This window comes from Magnolia sinica, chromosome 8 (assembly GCF_029962835.1).
Source record: "Magnolia sinica isolate HGM2019 chromosome 8, MsV1, whole genome shotgun sequence".
In the NCBI taxonomy this organism is placed as follows: Eukaryota; Viridiplantae; Streptophyta; class Magnoliopsida; order Magnoliales; family Magnoliaceae; genus Magnolia; species Magnolia sinica.
Window position 1 is genome coordinate 74999395 of NC_080580.1, and position 19953 is coordinate 75019347.

The window sequence follows — 19953 nt, forward strand, 5'->3', positions numbered from 1 at the left end:
AGCTTTCCCATAGACAAGTCTAAAGGGAGACATTCCAATAGGGGTTTTAAAGGCAGTACGGTATGCCCATAAGGCATCGGTTAATCGGATTGACTAATCCTTACGATCAGGGTTAACCGTTTTCTCCAAAATGTGTTTAATTTCTCTATTAGAAATCTTAGCTTGCCCACTTGTCTGTGGGTGGTACGGGGTGCTCACCTTATGAGAGATACCGTATTTCTTCATTAAGCTCTCAAATGGTTTATTACAAAAGTGTGAGCCCCCATCACTAATGATGTCTCGAGGCGTTCCGAATCGAGAAAGGATGTTTTCTTTTAGGAATTTAATGATCGTGCGATGGTCATTAGTTCGACACGGAATCGCTTCGACCCATTTAGTGACATAATCCACGGCGAGCAAAATATACAGATTTCCAAACGATTGGGGGAATGGTCCCATGAAATCGATGCCCCAGCAATCAAATGCTTCAATGATAAGGATGGGATTCAAAGGCATCATATTTCGACGGGACGATGCACCCAATTTCTGACAATGCTCACAAGCTTTGCAAAACTCATGAGTGTCCCCAAACATAGTGGGCCAGTAAAAGCCACACTGCAGAATCTTGGCCATGGTCTTTTTAGCAGAAAAGTGACCACCATAGGCCTGTGAGTGACAGAAGGAGATGACGCTCTATTGCTCATCGTCTGGTACACATCTCATTAGGATTTGGTCTGGGCAATATTTAAATAAATAAGGATCATCCCAGAAAAAGTTGTGCACCTCGGTGAAGAATTTCTTCTTATCTTGCGCAGTCCACTGTGTTGGTATGGCACCTATAGTAAGATAATTAGCAATATCAGCGAACCAAGGTGAATGGGAGACTCTGAACAGTTGTTCATCAGGGAACATGTCGTTGATATGGGTCGTCTCAAGGGAATCAGAGGTATTAAGGCGAGAAAGGTGATCGGCCACAACGTTTTCTACTCCCTTTTTATCTTTAATTTCCAAATCAAATTCTTGGAGTAGAAGGATCCATCGTATCAGGCGGGGCTTAGAATCATTCTTAGAAAGAAGATACTTCAGTGCCGCATGATCTGTATAAATAATGATCTTGGATCCAATCAGGTAGGACCTAAATTTGTCCAAGGCGAACACTACGGCTAAGAATTTTTTTTCCGTAGTTGAGTAGTTCAGTTGGGCTGGATTTAAAGTCCTACTCGCGTAATGGATGACGTAGGGTCTCTTATCTTTTCTCTGGCCTAGAACCGCTCCAAGAGCATAATCAGAAGCGTCACACATAAGCTCAAAAGGAGGGCTCCAGTCGGGTGGCTGCATGATAGGTGCAGTGGTTAACGTGCCCTTAAGCTTGGTGAAAGCTTCCTGGCATTGCTCAGTCCACTCGTACGGAGCATCCTTTTGAAGAAGATTACATAAAGGACGAGAGAGGAGACTAAAGTCTTTTGTGAATCGCCTGTAAAATCCTGCGTGTCCTAAGAAGGATCGCACATCTCTGATGTTCTTAGGTGGAGGTAGGTTAGAGATAAGATCGATTTTTGCCTTATCTACCTCGATTCCCTTGGACGAGATGATATGCCCAAGGACTTCTGAACCATGAAATGACACTTCTCCCAATTAAGTACCAAGTTCTTTTCTTCACATCTTTTCAGCACACATTTAAGACTTTCCAAGCACTTGCTGAAAGATGGACTGTAAACAGAGAAATCATCCATGAAGACTTCTAGATATTGCCCCACCATATCAGAAAAGATACTAAGTATACATCGCTGAAAGGTTACAGGGGCATTACATAGTCCGAATGGCATCCTTCGGTAGGCAAAGGTGTCGTAGGGACATGTAAATGTGGTCTTTTCCCGGTCTACAGACACTATCTCTATCTGGTTGTAGCCTGAATACCCGTCAAGGAAACAGTAATAGGAATGACCAGCTAACCTTTCCAGGATCTGATCAATGAATGGTAAAGGAAAGTGGTCTTTTCTCGTGACGGTATTCAACTTCCTATAGTCAATGCACATTCTCCAACCAGTAGTGACTCTAGTTAGCATGAGTTCATTATTAGCATTGGCTATGATGGTGATTCCGGACTTCTTAGGGACCACTTGAGTTGGACTCACCCATTGGCTATCAGATATAGGGTATATGATACCCACGTCCAACAATTTAAGAACCTCGGCCTTAACCACTTCCTTCATGTTTGGATTTAGTCTACGTTGTGGTTGCCGAGCAGTTTTTGCATTATCCTCAAAATATATGCGGTGAGTACAAATCGAGGGATCGATTCCCTTAAGGTCCGCTATCGTCTATCCCAGGGCTCCTTTATGCTCAATGAGAGTAGATATGAGCATACTCTCCTGTTCTTTCTCCAGGTGGGCAGAGATCACCACCGGGTATGTCTCATCTTGACCTAAATAGGCATATTTCAAATCAGAGGGCAAAGGTTTTAGGTCAAGCTTCGGCGGCTTGAGGTTAGACGGTAGAGGCACTACATCGGTTTGTGGCAATTCTTCAAATTGTGGCCTCCACCGGTTAACTTCAAGTACCGGTGCAGTATCAAGCAAGGCGCACGTCTCCCTAATTATGTCATCATCAAAATCATGGGAGTGGGCCAGGCACGTCTCTAGATGGTCGGAGGATAAGGTCAGAGGTGTCGTATCTTCCACGAAAGAGTCAATCATGTTAATGTCATGGAAATCGTCATCATCCTCTAAGTTGCTGCCGTTATTGAAAAAGATGTTTGACTCAAATGTCAAATTTTTAAAAGACATAGTCATGACACCATTCCTGCAATTGATAATTGCATTTGATGTGGCAAGGAATGGGCGACCAAGAATGACGAGAATCTGAGTGCTCATGTTATTGATGAGTTCAGTGTCCAGGATGATAAAATCTACAGGGTAGTATAATCTATCGACCTGGACTAACACATCCTCAATTATCCCTCTTGGTACACGAACAGAGCGATCAGCAAGTTGTAATGTGGTCAGGGTGGGTTTTATCTCACCCAAATCTAACTGTTTGTATACCGAGTAGAGAATCAGATTTACGCTCACTCCTAAGTCAAGAAGTGCGTGATCAATTCGATGGTTCCCGATTACACATGATATAGTTGGGCTACCGAGATCCTTGAATTTCTGCGGCACGTCTTGCTTCAGGATAGCACTCACTTTCTCAGTCAAGAAAATTTTCTTTTGAATACTTTGCCGTCTTTTGGTCGTGCATAAGTCTTTCAAAAATTTGGCATATGAAGGAATTTGTTTCACGACATCAAGTAGAGGAATGTTAACTTTCACTTGTTTCAACACCTCCAGAATATCCTAAGAGTTAGAAAGACATTTTTGTGCAACCAACCGTTGGGGGAACGGAGCAACTGGCTTATCTAGAAGTTCCGGTTCTAATTTTTATAGGGCATCACTAGATCCATCATTGTTGTCCTCTTCTGGTTCTTGAGGCTTTTCGGGTCTAACCGGAAGAGTTTTATCAATGATCTTTCCATTCCTAAGAGTGGTGATGGATTTAGCGTGCCCCATCTGATTTGAAAAGCTGGGTCACTAATCTCGTAATGCGGTTTAGGATTGGGGAGAGGTTGTGTAGGAAGCATCTCCTTTTCTATAACCGTCATACGAGAATCTATCTTTTGCATAAAATCTGTAAATCCCCGCATTGCCTGAGCCAGCTCTTGTATAGAATTTTGAACCGGTTCCTCTTGAGGTTTCACTTGATTTGGATTTTGATTGAAGAAACCTTGAGGGGTAGCCGTTTGTCCATTCCTCCAACTAAGGTTTGGATGATTTTTCCAACCAGGATTGTACGTATTGGAGTTAGGTCCAGTAAAAGGTCTTTGATAGTTGTTTACGACATTGGCTTGTTCATTCAACACTCCTCAAAAGGTAGGTATTGTAGGACAGTTTTCAGTTGTGTGAATGTTGCAATCACAAATGCCGCAAACAATTTCATTGACCTTATCCTTCTTTCCTTCCATGGCCTCAAATTTTCTTATGAGATTATTCACTTTATAAATGTGATCATCTTCTTCTTTCAGGAGATACATTCCGCCTTTCTTCTTAGATTGAGTTGGTCTAAACGTGGTGTTTGATTTTGGGTAATAGTCCCAAGATTGTGTTTTTTCAGCCAGACTATCGAGGTAGTCCCATACCTCGTCGACATCTTTATTAATGAACTCTCCATTACACATTGTCTCGACCATTTAGCGCATGGAAGATGTCAGTCCATCGTAGAAAAAATTTGTAATGCGCCACGTTTCAAATCCGTGTTGTGGGCATGAACTAACCAAATCTTTGAACATTTCCCAACATTGGAAGAATGTTTCATCTTCCTTTTGGGCAAAGTTCATGATTGCTTTTCTGAGGGTAATCGTTTTATGATGTGGGAAGAATTTTTTTATGAATTCCCTTTGCATGTCGTTCCATGTGCCAATGGATCTAGGACGCAGTGAATGTAACCACGTCTTAGCCTTCTCTTTTAAGGAAAAAGGAAAGAGTTTCAGCCTGATTGTATCCTCAGATACATTAGGAAAATATAATGTAGCTATAATCTCATCGAACTCTTTCAAATGTAAATATGGACTTTCTGATTCAAGTCCGTGGAATTTGGGAAGGAGTTGGATAACTCCTGGATTGATGTCCATTTGTCCTGTGTTTTCAGGGAAAATCATGCATGAGGGCGTAATCACTCCTGCCGGTTGTAGATAATCTCGTAAAGTACGAGGCGGGGGTGCCTGATGCACCTCATTCTCATCTTGGGTATCCTCCACCCTGGGTGGAAGTAGAGGAGGTTGGTCTTCAGCCATAACTTTAGTTAACTTAGGGGATTTCGAGCGGTGTCTAGTCCTGCGATGGATAGTCAACCCCTCAACCAATCCTCCTTCGGTCAAGAGATGTCGAGTGTTGTCACGGGCCCACTTGGGCATGCAACACTCGCAGCCCTCAATCAATTCTAAACCTAATCCTAAGAAAGAAAATAAGAAATCTAGAAAGAAAGAGAGGGTTGGAAAGAAGTTACCAAATTGGAGTCCCTAAGTTAAAACCTGTAAAAACAAAACAAAATAAGTGAGATTCTAGAAATAGAGAGTCTAATAAAAGAAAGTTCCTAACAAGGAATATAGAGGTGAACTAGTTTCTAAAAGAAGAGATTCTTAAAAGAAAGTGATTATTCTTAAAAATAAAATAAGAAACAAAGTTAGAGTCTAAAAGAGTTTAGAATTAAAAACTTGCTAAAAAAAGAATCCTAATCTAGAAATAGCAAGGAGGAAATTAAGAAAGAATTTACCAACCTACAAAACAAAAGAGTTGGGTTAGTTTCCAAAAAGGGAAAACTATAAAAAAAAATAGAAAATAAAAAATTCTATAATTAAAAGAGAACTAGAATTAGAAAACTTCTAAAACTCAAACCCTAATTCTAAAAATAGAAAGAGTAGAGGATTTGGAAAAGAATTACCAAATTAGAAGTTAATGTCAAGGTCCTACAAAACAGGAAACAGATTAGTTTCTAGAAATCAGAAAAACTAAACCTAAAGTTAGAAAAATCCTAATCTTAAACTAATCCTAAAACTAGTTGATTTCAGAAAACATAGCTGTCAGTCCCCTGCAACGGCGCCAAAAACTTGTTCACTCCCCAAGTATAGGGTTGTGATGTAGTAATAAACTCGGTGAGACCGAGGTCGAATCCCAAGGGATTGAAACCTGTACGTAATCTGAAACTAGGTAGAAATAGAACTAGCCTAAGATGAAATCTAAATCAAATATAAATTGATGAATAATGGTGAGAGATTAATGTAGAACTTAAGGAATTCAGAGGAAGGAAACTAGGGATTCAGAGGATCCACTTGTAGAGATCAGGGAGATCTTATGCCTGCATCAAGAATCATGGGAATCAAACTGAACTTACTTGATCTAGTCTTCACGAGATGAAAGGTATATGAATTGAATGGATTCCATCATCAAACCATGCCCAGGAGATAAAGCAAACAACAGAATTAAACTAATTACCAACCAATCAACAATGCATGAAAGTTAGGAAGGATACCGTCATCCAACCATGCCCATGAGACAATGGTGAACAACAGGGCTTCCTGACGTCATAAATATCAAAAGGAGGAAGAAATACTCAAAGCCATCGCAGATCTATTGTAATTTTAGTCACAACAAAACATTAAAAACTAAAAGCATTTCTATTAATCAACTAGAATCAAACGTCAGTTCATAAACATGAATCCAAAACGTAAAATCACCCCATCACGCTACAAGCTTCACCTCTTAGCCCTAGCTAAGAGGTTTAGCCAACCATAGACATGATTAGCAAATCCCTAAAAAAAAGGGAAAATATACAGCCAAAGAAAAAAGAAAAAAATTACTCCGTAAGAAAACTGCTCCACGTTCCCAGCTTCTCCTTGGAAACTTTCACCAATTCCCAAGCTCTCCTCCTCTTCTCCCCCTTTTCTTCTGTTTCTTCTCTCCTCTTGTAGCTGTCCAGTGCCCTGGAGGAGCCAGTTCCGCACTCCTCTTTACGCAGCCGGTGCGGAACTTGTTATGCAATCCTGATTTGGAACTTACGCTGACATGTATGGTGGGGCCATGCTTGGTGTAACTTAACAAATCCAGTCCATTCATTGGATTGTGCATGGAAAACCAGCTGGACCTGATCGATTTTGGATCTGATTTGTGGTGGTTCACGAATAATCTTAATTCACCGTCAGTCGTCTATTTGGATGATCGAAGACTGATCTTCTGTGGTTTCCTAAATGTGTTACCTAGGTGAGGGAGAGAGGGACCTTGGGCTCTTAATGGACGATCCAAATCCGACCGATGACGTACGGTGGCGGCCCACAAGATTCGCCCGCAGGCTCTGTTGCAAAATAGAGCCTGTGCGTTTTAGCGCTGTGATGGTCGGTGGACCCACGATTATTTTCAGTTAAAAAATCCACACCGATCATTGAACTTTACTCAAAAAACCATTTAGAATTGGCTAGCTTTTTATTAGAATCGGTGTGGCCCACGTCGTTTTCTATTCCGCCGTCCATTCTGCGATTGACGGTGCTCTTACATGCTTACATTTGCATGAGTCCGAAGAGAAAACTTGGAGATGGTCAAGAATACCCTCTGGAGAAGATGGACGGCTCAGATCACTCAAAGGAGCAAGGGGTGGGCCCCACTGAGCAAAACCGGCGGACCCATGTTCGCCGCTGTGAGTGAAATCCGGCTTTGAGAAGAAGAGTCGGTCAGCGCTTGCTGACCGACTTTTGGATATTTGGTGTACGCCCGGTGCACCTGCATAACTTGCACATGCACTACCTGTATGGTCCCACAGAGATGTTTGTGAGAAATCTACTCCGTCCATCCATTCTGCCATATCATTTAAGGCGTTGATTCAAGAATTGAGGCAGATCCAGATGTCATGTGGGCCCAAAATTGACGGTTTATGGGCTGATATATCCGTTGGGCCACTTCTACTAGGATCCAATGGCTGAAATTTGACGTGTATGGTTAATTTGTGGTTCTTAGGCCATTTATGAAGTTTTGAGCCCAACGGATGGTGGGAACCCTGTGATCTAGCATTCTGGACCAATTTCGGGCCACTTGAGCTTCAGTTTCTCGATTTTCTCAGGTCTCTGGCGTGTAAATTCGTCGATCTTGGTCTCCTGGGGTCCTTTCCATGCTTTGGTGAATTCCGAGGGTTAAATCTTAGCTTTTAACACCTTGTTTCAGTCCAAGCTTGTAAATACACCCTGTATCATAAACACGATTAAATCGGGCCATTAAACAGTACCATGTTCGTAAATCCAGGCAATAACTGGGATCTGATATGCAATATTTGATCCTCAACACTATTATGTTTTACACACATGTTATAACTGGTTTATCAAATTTCGTCTTGTCAAAACAACTTAGCATAGTGTTCTTCAAGTTAAAGACAAGCTCATGTTCAAGTTGAAGTCTAGAGAAAATTTAAGTCACGTGGATTAAGATGGAAAGTTCACCTTCAAGTTCAAGTTCTACTAAAAATGCTAGTAGAAGATTAAGCTCCGAGTTCAAGATTAAGCTTTAGGTGCAAGTTCAAGTTCTACTAAGCATGATAGTAGAAGATCAAGCTCCAAGTGTAAGTTCAATTCCTACTGATGAATCTTCTAAGTATAAGATCAAGCTCCTTTAAGAACTTTAAGTTTATATTCCTATGAATTTTAGTCCATACAAGTAATTTAAACCCTAGAAAGACCTTAGGTTTGTGGGCTTTCAAAACATATTTAAATTGGGTTTTTATATTTATAACCGACTGAATTTCAACTTGTCCAAATTCTGCTTCGACCAGTCTAAGAAATTCCTCAACTGGTCCAAGAAACAGCTGAAGTATAACAAAATTTTTATTACGTCTTCGACCAGTCGAATGGATTCCTCGACTAGTTAAAAGTTCCTTGACTCGAAGTCCAGCAACTATAATCTAATTGGATTCAGCTTGTTCGACTAGTTGAACAGATTGTTCGACCAGTAGAAGGTCACCCTCGACCAGTCGAACAAGCTCTTCAACTAGTTAATGATCTACTGAATCTTATCTCGCTCGAATTTGAAAATTTACTGGAACTGAATCTGGTGCTTCGACCAGTTGAAGGAACAAATTCTGTGAGTATAAATTGAGGTCCTTTCTCAATTCGAAAATACAACTTAAGCATATCAAAGCCCTAATTCAAGATAAAGAGAAGTCTCATTTATTGTCAAGCTATCAAGCGGTATTTATCACTACCAGAAAACTGGGCAAAGGCTATGGATAAAAACCGTAGCTAAAGGCCTATGGATACATTTAAAGTCCGTAGCACGACCGTAGCCATTGGTGCCGTAGCCATAGGTCTAAAAGCTATAGCCACAGATTAAATCCGTAGCCATAGATGCAATGGATACAGATTAAATCCGTAGCCATTGCTTCTGTAGCACTAAGGTTTTTACAGCTACGGATTATATCTGTAGCTAAAAGTTGAGCGAGAACCGTAACAATAGGCTTAAATTAACAACAGCTACAGTTTTCAGATAAAAGGCTACGGTTAATATCTGTAGCTATTAAAACTATAGCTATGGATAAAATCCGTAGCAATATTTTTCATAGTGCAAAATTATATATAGCTACGGATTATATCTATAGCTAAAAGTACAATGAGAACCGTAGCAAAAGGATTAAATTAGGAAGAGCTACGGTTTTCAAATAAAGGGCTACGGTAATAGCCGTAGCTAATGCCTATTTTTGATAACAAATTTAAATAATAATGGCAGCTCTTACCATTGTAGTGCACCCTGATAACTCATATAGGCAAATATAGATAAATTCTTCATGGCTAAATCATTCACTCATTCAATCAAACACAATCATTCATTCATTCAATCATATACAATCATTCATTTCCATTCACAAAAGTACAATGCCCAAATAATAGTTATATGTCTATTTGAAGTTCTCATTAACATCAAGATCTAATGCCTTCTCGCAGCCAAATAGCTTCTTAACAATCGCAAGTGAAAACTCCATGGATGTGCATCTACTGGTTATCAATTTGTTATCAACTAATACCCTACTCTCAGCTTCACTTTAATCCGAAAGCTTACTGCACATGGCTGAAAATCAATTTCATCATTCAAAATAGAAGAAATTACATGTTATGACATTATACGTAAGAGGCTGAAAATGTGTTTGTGTGTGTTTTGAAGATTGAGCTGAAAATGCAATGGACACACTTGAACAATGGACACTCTGAGGATTGTGCCTCTGAGGCCAACCCCAACAGATGCGATCACCATGCAAGCTGGGCCAGCGAGGAACCTCGCAACCAATCCGTATGCGGTGATTTTAGTCCCACAGGCTATGATTCTTGGCTACAAGGCCATGAACAGTCCTGAAAATTCAAAAAATTCAAAGGCAGTTCAAGTCAATTCAAAACACTTGAAAAACAAGGACTAAGAATCATGATGAGCATATCAATGATCTTACCGAGACTAAACATGGTCATCCTAAGACCTGCATTCGATAAGATCGTGACAGAATTTGCCATGATTTCAAGCTTCTTAACACCGTATCTACAGTAAGAAAGATGTTAGAAGAAAATCAGATTCACATGGAAAGAGCAACACATCTAAAATTCAAATCTTTGTCGGAAAAAAGAAAACTATAATTCCAAATACCCACTCCCAGTTCATAAAAAAAGACTAAAGATCATATCGAAATCCATCACTCTCCTCGAGGACCTGAAATTCCAAACTCCCAACCTCAAATTCAAGAAAAAAGAGCAAAAGAACAAAGATGAATTCAAATCTCTCTATGAAAATCTACAAAACCCTTCACCAACTATTCTATACAACAACAACTATTCAACTAAACCCTTCATACCCCAACAACTGTTCCACACACTTCAAAAATCTGCTACCATTGTTCAATACAACAACAACATTAAGATATATTTAAACAACAACTGTCAGTTTGGAACAATAACTTCCATTATTCCATTGTTCCTTAGAAAATCTGCAAAAAGATTTTCAATGGTATTTAATGTATAGAAAATCTGCTACCATTGTTGTGTGGAAAAGGCTTTTTGAAGGAACAATGGTAGCTAACATTCGGTAAAAGGATCGTCAGCTATACAACAATGGAACAATGGAACAATCCTCTATGAAATTTCACAAACAACCAAGTGCTTCTCTCATTATACACATACAATTATAAAGTAGACATGATTACATGAGAGAATTCACAGAGGACAATGGCTACATATTAGACATAGATTCCTTGATTTCTTCCAAGGAGATGGCCTGCATTTCAACCAAACCAATCTGTGTGAGATCCATAACCCAAACTCGGTAAAAATATGTAAATCACAATAAAGGAAAGAAACTTCAAAACTCAATTGAAGACAGTGAGATTACCAATGCATATAATAGAGATGGTTTGAAGGAGGAAAAGGTCTCCAATCAAACAGATTCTGGATTTCTAATGTGTGGATGGATTTCTAATGTGTGGATAAAGGGTATTTTATATTTCTAGTCTTAGGACACGAGCAAAATACTACCATGTACTTCCACTACCATAGTGTGCATGAATGCTTAGTCATGTACCCCTAAATTCAAGAACAAACAGGATAGAGGTCCCCTGCAAAGCCCCAAATCTATACTTACATTCTGTTTTATGAAAATAAAGTATAATGGATTAATCTTAAAATGAAACATTTTATATCAATGCAAAAAAAAAAAAAAAAAAAAAAAAAAAAAAAAGAAAAAAAGAAGAGGTATGACCAATAGCCAATTGAAACCAAAATCTGATAAAAGAATGCAAACATAAATCAATAAGAGATGCATAAAAGGAGCAACACCCTGCCACCTTCCCTCGTGACCAAAACATAGTGCTGTCAGTGAGCACCTACCTTGAAGCAACTCTACATGAAGTTGCATGTGCCAACTTGACACGTGTGGTGCACATCCAAGCTATGCATCACTTGGGCCTTGCTTGTTGCCTCATTAGCGAACCCACACATATGGAAACACTAGATGGTTTAGTAATTACTGTCAACAGCCCACATTCAAAATACATGTGAGGTAACTTTATGGTTGGGACTGCCTAATGCCCAGCTCGAATGCCCCACACATATCAATGTAGTCCTAGCACTTGGATTGCCTATCAAACAGCTAGCAGAGATGTACATGTAAACTTACTAAGGCTAACAAAATTACACAGGTTTGAAAAGAAGACATACATAAACCACAGGTTGGTGGATGAGGTGACTCACAAGGAGATGGATTTATACAAGACTGCCTTGTCAATTAGTTGTGTGCCCCATGGTCCAATCAACGCAGGTTTAACACCCTGTCTCAAATCATCTGATAAGTCATACGTTTTTGCCTTATCATAAGACACAACCTGTAATGGCTCAAAGTAAAGTGCATGATTAGTAAGAGTTAATTGACCTACAATTGACATAGATTCAACTTGTCACGAAGTGAAAATTTTAGCAAGCATTTGGACAAACCATTGCCTAAATTTCAATTAACTAGCTCAATTGAGAAGAAAGGAAATAACTAAATTGAAGTTACCTTCCTTAGAATCCGTAATGAGGCATAAATCAAAATATAGCTCCTCTCCTTTCAAGTCCAACTTGAAAGTAAAGCCCTAATATTCAATATGAATATTAAGAAGGTAACTGCAAGGTTTGGGTGAGTGGTCATCACCATGGGTTTGCTCCCTACAGATGTGGGCCGTCACCATGGGCTTGCTTTCTTTTAACTTGTCTTTGATTTGTAGTATTTTTCAAGCCAAAGCATCTCTGCTAGAATCGCCTCAGTTTTTTTAGTTTTAACTTTGATGGTTAAGCATTCGACTATCCCTCAACTCTACAAGCTTTCTTATACTTCCTAAACCTTTTCAATACAAGCTTCAATCTATTTCAACACTGTGGGAATCAATGCATGTAGTGGTGTTCCATGTAGGCGAGATGGAGAATCCAACTCACCTCTTGCCCAAGCACTGGAAACACTGGCCATTTCTTAGTTTAGACAATGGCATGTCATAGATGAAGTCCCCACCTCAAATCACCTTGATCACATCTTCCTCCAAAGCAAAGCTTGACCCCTACTCAGTGTTGAGTTGTTTGACCTCTTTAGGGTTTGTACCCTCATCAATCCTCAAGTTAGCTGGAAAAATACTCCAGTAAAATTTCTTCACCTAGTTTCATATGTGCCAAACTCAACTCAAAACTTTGCACATTGCCATTGATATACCTTGATCAACCTTAACTAACCGGTTCATGTCTCCTACTATGCAGAAAAAAAATAAAAAATCTCAAGTTATTACTTGCATTCAAGCATGTGAATAGTCCAATCAATCAAATTGGACCATAATTCCTAGCCATCATCATCAAAGTATTGTCCCAACTATTTGGACCTCATTTCCTAAGCCAAGCAAAAATACACTTTAATTTCCAATAAAAGAATTATAAAATAAATAGAAGGTATTTAATATTTAATAAAAATAGATACAAACCTTGATCTAACCATTCTATTTTCATGACATAATGCACTTTAGATATAGAAAGGGAAATCTAACCTGTTCTTATTACCATTTTTTTTCATTTGTCATCTGTAATTGAGAGCGCAAGAGACCCTACAAAGAAATTTCAATGTAAAACTGGAGCATTTCATTACCATCAAGTCATCAACTATGGCAAAACAAGTGAACTAAGGAAATTACCGTCTGCCTTCTAGTGTGGAAGCCCCACAATTCTTAGTCAATTAAAGCTAAGATTTTTTCTTTTGAGAGTAACAAGATTTTTATTAAGAAAAAACAGGAATATATATATATATATGTATGTATATATATATATATATATATATATATATATATATATATATATATATATATATATATTATGTATTATATATATATATATATATATATGATTTTTATTAAGAAAAAACAGGAATATATATATATATATATATATATATGTAACAGTGATAAGAAACCATCCAATTAAAACAAACAACAAAAAGGCCTCCACAAACAATGGAAGAATTCAACCAAGCCATTGCAAAGAGACAAGAAGCCCTGGCCCAGTCAACCACGAGCCATTTGGCCTTCTAAAAGACCTCTTCTGGAGAAAGGATTTATCCTGTAAAGATCTCCTGTTAGGCTGTTACGCTCAAGCCAAACTGACCCATAGAGTGGCAAGAAAAGATAAAATATTGATTATAGATGTTTTATGAACGAGATCCCTTGCTAAGACACAAAGTAGAAGTGAACTACATCAAGATTAAGGAGTCAATGTGCACATGTGACACCAATGATTCACAAGTGGCCAACATGTGCCAACATGCCAATGCACACATGTGCCAAATGTGCCAAATGTTCCTTCCCTGTCCAGGGTGTTTTGAAAAATAAAATGCAAGACAGGTTTTCTTATCTTTTTCTTTTTTCTTCTTCTCTTAACCATCGGTTTGAATTAAGGAGTCCCATTTGATCGATATCACTGACAACCCAACTTGATTAGTGGTATAGCTAACTTTGAGTCAACACATGCATGCAAATACATCATGTCTGCCCTTATCTACGAACACCCATTCAATCCTCTAGGCTCGAAAAAACTAGTCAGCCTGGTATCATTTAAAAAAAAAAAAAGGTTAGAATAGAGGTGGTTTGCAGAATTGCCCACTACAGGGTGCTTACTAAACATATATAAGCCACTAGTTTCACTTTTCTAGCTACCACTATTTCTAATTTATCTTCGACAAATGCTACCACCACATTTTCCTTTGCTCTCTGCAAAATATCAATTATCATAACAACTTTCATCTCCACTGAGCCATTGGCAATTGGTACCAAAATCTACAAGAAAGTGCCAATTGTTCAGAACACAGCAAATCTGTGAATCCATCAAATCACAAGTACAAAGAGATGACATATAAGTAGCAGTTGCAGATGAAATCATAGTTCTAAAATTTGCCAAATCAACCCAAAATTCAGCCAAGTCAACTCGACTCAGCAAAATTTCTAGCTAAGTCATCAGGAAACCCAGTAGTAGGAGCAACTCAATGCGACTCGTTGTGGCTTTCTGTTTGGTTTTATAAAAAAAATAATAAGCAAAGAGCAAGAATTGAACCTCATCTTCCCTTTAACTGAGCATAACTCCTAACCAGCAAAGCACACATCCTCAATTGTTGTTACACATTATGTTTTATACTACTTATGCTATATGAATTTAGTTGACATATTTATTAAATTGTCTGATAATAATTTGTAAAGAATGCCAAGGAGGTCGAGACTTATTTCCTAGTCAACATGTTGTTAAAGGCCATCTTCTTCAATCCATATCAATGGAAGAAGTGTGCAATTGGACGTCTTTCTCCATGTCAAGATTTCAGTTTCAATTGCATGAAGGTTACAAGCTGGATGTGCATGTGCAAGAACAATGTCACAACAATCATTAAAAAGCTGCTCCACTAAATCATGTTCTATTGATCATCCCACTTGAAACTTGCTTCCTTTAGAATTGAGTGTTGACCACATTGTTGAATACATAATGAAGCTAACAGAATTTTCATCTTTAGATTCCTTCTAGATGCTCATAAGGTAGAACGGAAGAAATACACTGTGTCATGTCATTACCAATTCACTGACACCAAGCAAATCACCACTATAGAAGTAGATCAAAAGTCATAAGTATGCTTGCGAAAGCCCTGTTCAATCAGGAAGATGATAGTTTTCCATGTTTCCTATTATTGTCTAGCGATTTTGGACCGAATGCTAGCTCATTAGTTACTTTCTCCAATATGGTGTTGCATATTTACTCTATATGTTGTCATGTGCTAGCCCATTGGTGTTCTTTTTAATAAAATTCTCTTTACCTATCAATGAAATACAAATTTATGTATGTATGAACATATGTGCCTTGCGTACTTGAGATAACTGAGATATTAGCACCTAGCACTGGATACTTGATGATTCATACAACAATGAAGCACTTTGGCATCTACAAAAAACAAAATGAGAAGCGGAATTCTGCATACATTTACTAGTTTGCATTGGAACAAATAACCAACCAATTAAAAATCAGACACTTCCAACCAATTACAAGAACAAAATTCTTGTCAATTACAAGAGATGAACTGATAATTTGAAGATATACCTTCCAACAAGAATGTTCTTTGACCTATGACCATGCTTAAGCTTCCAATATGCTGAGATAAAATGTAAATCAGCAAATTCTAGTTGGTTCTCACTGCAAATATCTGAATTAGCTATAAAGCACTCAAATGTTGGTATATGTGCATGCCAAGAAACACCATTATTTTTGTTATTTCCTCTTCATTTAAATGACCATAAGCAATTCAATTCGCATATGCTATTTCCTAAGGCAATCCCAATGAGATTGCCTTTGGAAATTTAAGTTACCATGGATCTCCATATTTGTTAGTTTTATATGCAAAAATGTCACTTGACAAGAATCAAGTAACAAGCTACCCCTACCTCCATGATTCAAAAGTTTCAGATTTAGTACAAAAGTTCCAGAATAACAATGTCAACCTTACTCATTTCTTGCTTACATTGGCAATTTGGCATGTATGTTGTGAAGATCCTCTTCAATCATCTTCGATGAATCCTCTTCGCATTTTTCTCATGCTACCCTATTTTAAATAAACTTAGAAAAAGAAATCTAAAAGAATTAGATGATAACCAAGCATACCCAAGAAAGGCTAGAAAAAGTGGTTTATTTTCTATATAAAACATTCCAAAAGGTAGCTTCCACTTTACTAAACTACTAGTTATTTTAATTCAATTCAATACTAGATAATACAGACTAAAGCCAACTTGAAGCATACCCTTAGTTTTGAAATTTTAGACACAATATATGCCTCTAGAATCAACATTCAAGGTAAATTGTGTCTCAACATAATCCAAGAAAATACTAAGGAGAAAAAGAAGATTTAACAGAATCCAAGAAAATACTATGGAGAAAAAGAATATTTGACAGAATCCATAACAATTTTATAGAGATATTTATTGATTGAGAGATTTCACCAGCAATTTTCAAAATATTTTAACAAATAATTTCAAGCCGTCAATATCTGTGAGCACCCCCTACTTTTACAAAATGAAAACCTGAATGTTGTACACCATTTGGCCCCGAGCATTGTATAATACATGGTTACAACCAGAAAATTTTGGTAAGCTTCTTTCAAACTTCCTTAAAATTTTGATAAGCTTCTTTTTGAGAACTATTTATCTGGAACTCCACCAAGAACTTTCCAAAAGAATTTTAGAAAACTCCACCAAGAACTATTTATCTAGAACTATGAAAGAACCAACTCATGCTACCTATTGTTACTTCTCATTGCTTAGACAATTGATGGAAACTGAAAACATGAAAAGGTATACATCGCAAACACAACATGCACTAGATAAGGTTCAAGCATGCCCTAAAAGATTAATATATTAAAAATGAGGAAAGGAATTGGGGGGAACTACCTGGTTGTACTTTGCAAGTCGTTCTAAACAAATTAGAGCTCTAGTCTTGAATTGAAAAATGCATATACTCAAAAGTTAGAATTGAAACAAATGGCTAACCTCATTGACAATTCCATTGCCCCCTACACATAATTCCTAGAAGGGAATTAGAAGAAAACAAAAATAAGGGTATGCACTAACTAAAAAAAAAGAAGCATATACTCAGAAGCATGAAAAAGAACTACCATCAAGGCATGTGTTGATTTCAACATTAGAAGCGAGTCTTCTTACATGACCAGTAAATGTTGATCTAACTATTTTTAGGTTGAACAACAGAATGAAAATAAATTCAAAGATGAAACTATTTGAATTCCCAAAACAGAAATGACAAAAGACCTTCACAATATATAGAATCTGTTCTTTACGTCAACATAAATACCAAACTATAGCAGTTGGCATTGTATTATAATGTAAATGAATTACATTAGACACGTGGAGAATCCACAGATTTCATTGGTTCTATATTATGTCGGTGTATGTGGTAATCTGTAAACCAAGATTTTCAGAATGAGCAATCAATCATTTTGTCTTAGAGTTAACAGGATTAAGTGCCTCAAAAGTCAACTAAGAGGCCATATATCACCTCAAAACAGAGTGAGAGAACTAAGGATGAGAGGAGGGGCCTTACGGCTAGACAAATAAATCAGAAAAGAAGGCTAAACGACAATCGCCAGCAAACTCTTACCGCTGCAAAATAGATGTTGAAAATCTGAAGAAAAAACTACTTAAAAAAGCTACCAAACCTGAACGTCCAGCAGTATCTCCAACCATTCAACAAAAAAAATAAATCCCTCTGAAAAATTCTTCAAAAAATGAATAGAATAAGAATTTTCAGTAATGTCTTCAACCGGATAGTAGATAAATCAGCAAGGGCTTCAACAACATATTAAAGAGGCTTCAAATCTATCAACACATTATTCAAAACCCTAAGAAGGTTTCAGTGGTTGCCATTTCCATCCTGACTATCCCTTGGGGTGTGGCCTGATTCATGCTCAATGTCACAAGCATCAGCACAAACCCTGAATCTTTGAACCCCCTCAAACCCCCAATCAATCTAATCAATACCCCCTCAAACCCCAAATCCCATTTCATAAAAAAAGAAGACAGAACTATGAATATTCAAAAGAGAAAGAAGAAGATAATCTATCTTACATACCTAAAATGGACGCCGATTATGGCGTGAGAGAGGGGAGTCTTCTTGAGATCGAGAGAGAGGGGATGCTTTAGGAGAGAAGAGGGGTTCGTGAGAGGGGAGTATTCGTGAGGGAGGATTTGGGAGAGAGAGAGAGAGAGAGAGAGAGAGAGAGAGAGAGAGAGAGGGATGCGCGGATTTTGGTTTTTTTCCCCGGAGTGGAGGGAGAGAAATTTTAGAAACTTCATTTGAGGGGGAAGGAGAAAAGGGTAGCGCGCGGGCCGATTTTTCACTTTTTTCTTCTACAGTTTTAGACCGTAGCTAAAGGCCTTATAGCCGTAGCCGTTGTGTCATCCTTCACAGCCCCTCAACGTTCATACGTCTTACGGGTTCTAGACGGACAGTCCAATTAGGGCCTTTGTGGGGTCCATCATAATGAATTTAATATATCCACTCCGTCCATTAATTTTGTATTTTTTTTATAGAGAATAGCCCAAAAATCTAGGCAAATCGAAGGTCCAATTGTACCACACCATCGATCAATGGTACGTATATAATCTCCATTATTTCCTACTGTGTGGCCCACTTGAGCCTTTGATCTACTTCCTTTTTTAGGCTCTTGCCCTAAAATGATCTTTCAAAATGGATAAATGTATTAGATGGATCACACACATTTTAATGGGCCTCGTAGAGTTCCTTATGGGGCTATCACGTGTTGTAGGTACGTGTGGTGGCATTAACTTTTAGCTACGATTTTCTTATTTTTAGCTATGGTTTTAAGCCGTAGCAATAGAGCTACGGTTTAAGTCCGTAGCTAAAAACTAGCATAGTTCGTAGCCTTTGGTCATTTTTTTGGTAGTGTATAATTTTATTTTATAGCTTTTTCATTAATTCTTTTTCTCAAAATTCTGTCATTCTGATTTATCAAAAAGAGTATTTACTCTTATTGAGATTTGAGGGAATTAATGTAAGTAGCCTTTGGGTTTAAATCTAGTTAAAATCAATTAGAACCCTTGACCTTTTATATTGGACTGAACATCAAACATTTGGCATTCAAGAAAAGTGATTTACGGCTACAGTATCTCCTTAGGTGAAGATAAGTATCAATTTACTTTCTGCATAATTGGTTTTTTATGAGACAGCCAAAAAATCTCAGTTATTAGTTTTTCTGATATTGCCAGAAAATCTCAGTGTGGATTTTTGTTTGTGATAGCCCCCTAAAATCCCAATTGTATCAGGTTTTAAGGTAACCCTGTGAAAACCTTATTCATAGTGAAAGCTGAGATTACGAGGTTTGTAATCTTGGGAGTGAAGTAGGTGTAGTTGTTTTGAGAACAGTTGGTGTACACACCGAACCACTATAATTCTTGGTGTTTATAGTAAATGTTTACTCTTTGCATATGTGGATAATGGTTGTAATTTTATTTATGCAAATGTGGTAAATGCTTACAATAGATAGCTCTTTTTTTTTCTTTTTTCTTTTTTTTAAATCTTTCTTTCGTTTGAGATCTTGATCCTGACGATCGTTCGTGAAATAAGGTTGTCATGCCTAAACTTTGTTTTGGGTGTAGGTTGTCCTACAAACTAAGTTTGAATCAAATTTTCAATACTAGTGAGAGTATTTTTCCTAATTTATTTATTATTTCAACAAGTTAATTTTTATTTGGCATAGTCATATTCACCCCCCCCCCCCCCTCAAGGACTATTAAGCTCACTTTTTCAAGTGGTATCAGAGCTAAGTTGCTCTTTTTTGGATTAATTTCTTGAGTTAAAGATCTAGA

General features: G+C 37.8%; 2 long non-coding RNA genes and 1 other non-coding gene across 5 annotated transcripts; 1 reads left to right on the top strand and 2 right to left on the bottom strand.

The window, feature by feature from the left end:
* The first annotated feature begins 4262 nt into the window (after positions 1-4262).
* LOC131254486 (small nucleolar RNA R71) lies at positions 4263-4369 on the top strand. Its single transcript, XR_009175599.1, has one exon. It is a non-coding gene; the product is annotated as a small nucleolar RNA R71 (small nucleolar RNA).
* A 5039-nt stretch (positions 4370-9408) lies between these two features.
* LOC131254060 (uncharacterized) lies at positions 9409-10131 on the bottom strand. The gene is made up of 3 exons (XR_009175468.1): positions 9985-10131; positions 9732-9889; positions 9409-9601 (listed from the first exon to the last, which is right to left on the bottom strand). It is a non-coding gene; the product is annotated as an uncharacterized LOC131254060 (long non-coding RNA).
* A 31-nt stretch (positions 10132-10162) lies between these two features.
* On the bottom strand, positions 10163-17289 carry LOC131253437 (uncharacterized). 3 transcript variants are annotated; one of them, XR_009175172.1, is made up of 5 exons: positions 17101-17289; positions 16080-16174; positions 15433-15505; positions 10729-10799; positions 10163-10238 (listed from the first exon to the last, which is right to left on the bottom strand). It is a non-coding gene; the product is annotated as an uncharacterized LOC131253437 (long non-coding RNA). The 3 variants fall into 3 exon arrangements; XR_009175171.1 differs by lacking the exon at positions 10163-10238 and having other exon boundaries at positions 10666-10799; XR_009175170.1 differs by lacking the exons at positions 10163-10238; positions 15433-15505 and having other exon boundaries at positions 10666-10799.
* Between the last annotated feature and the right edge of the window lie 2664 nt (positions 17290-19953).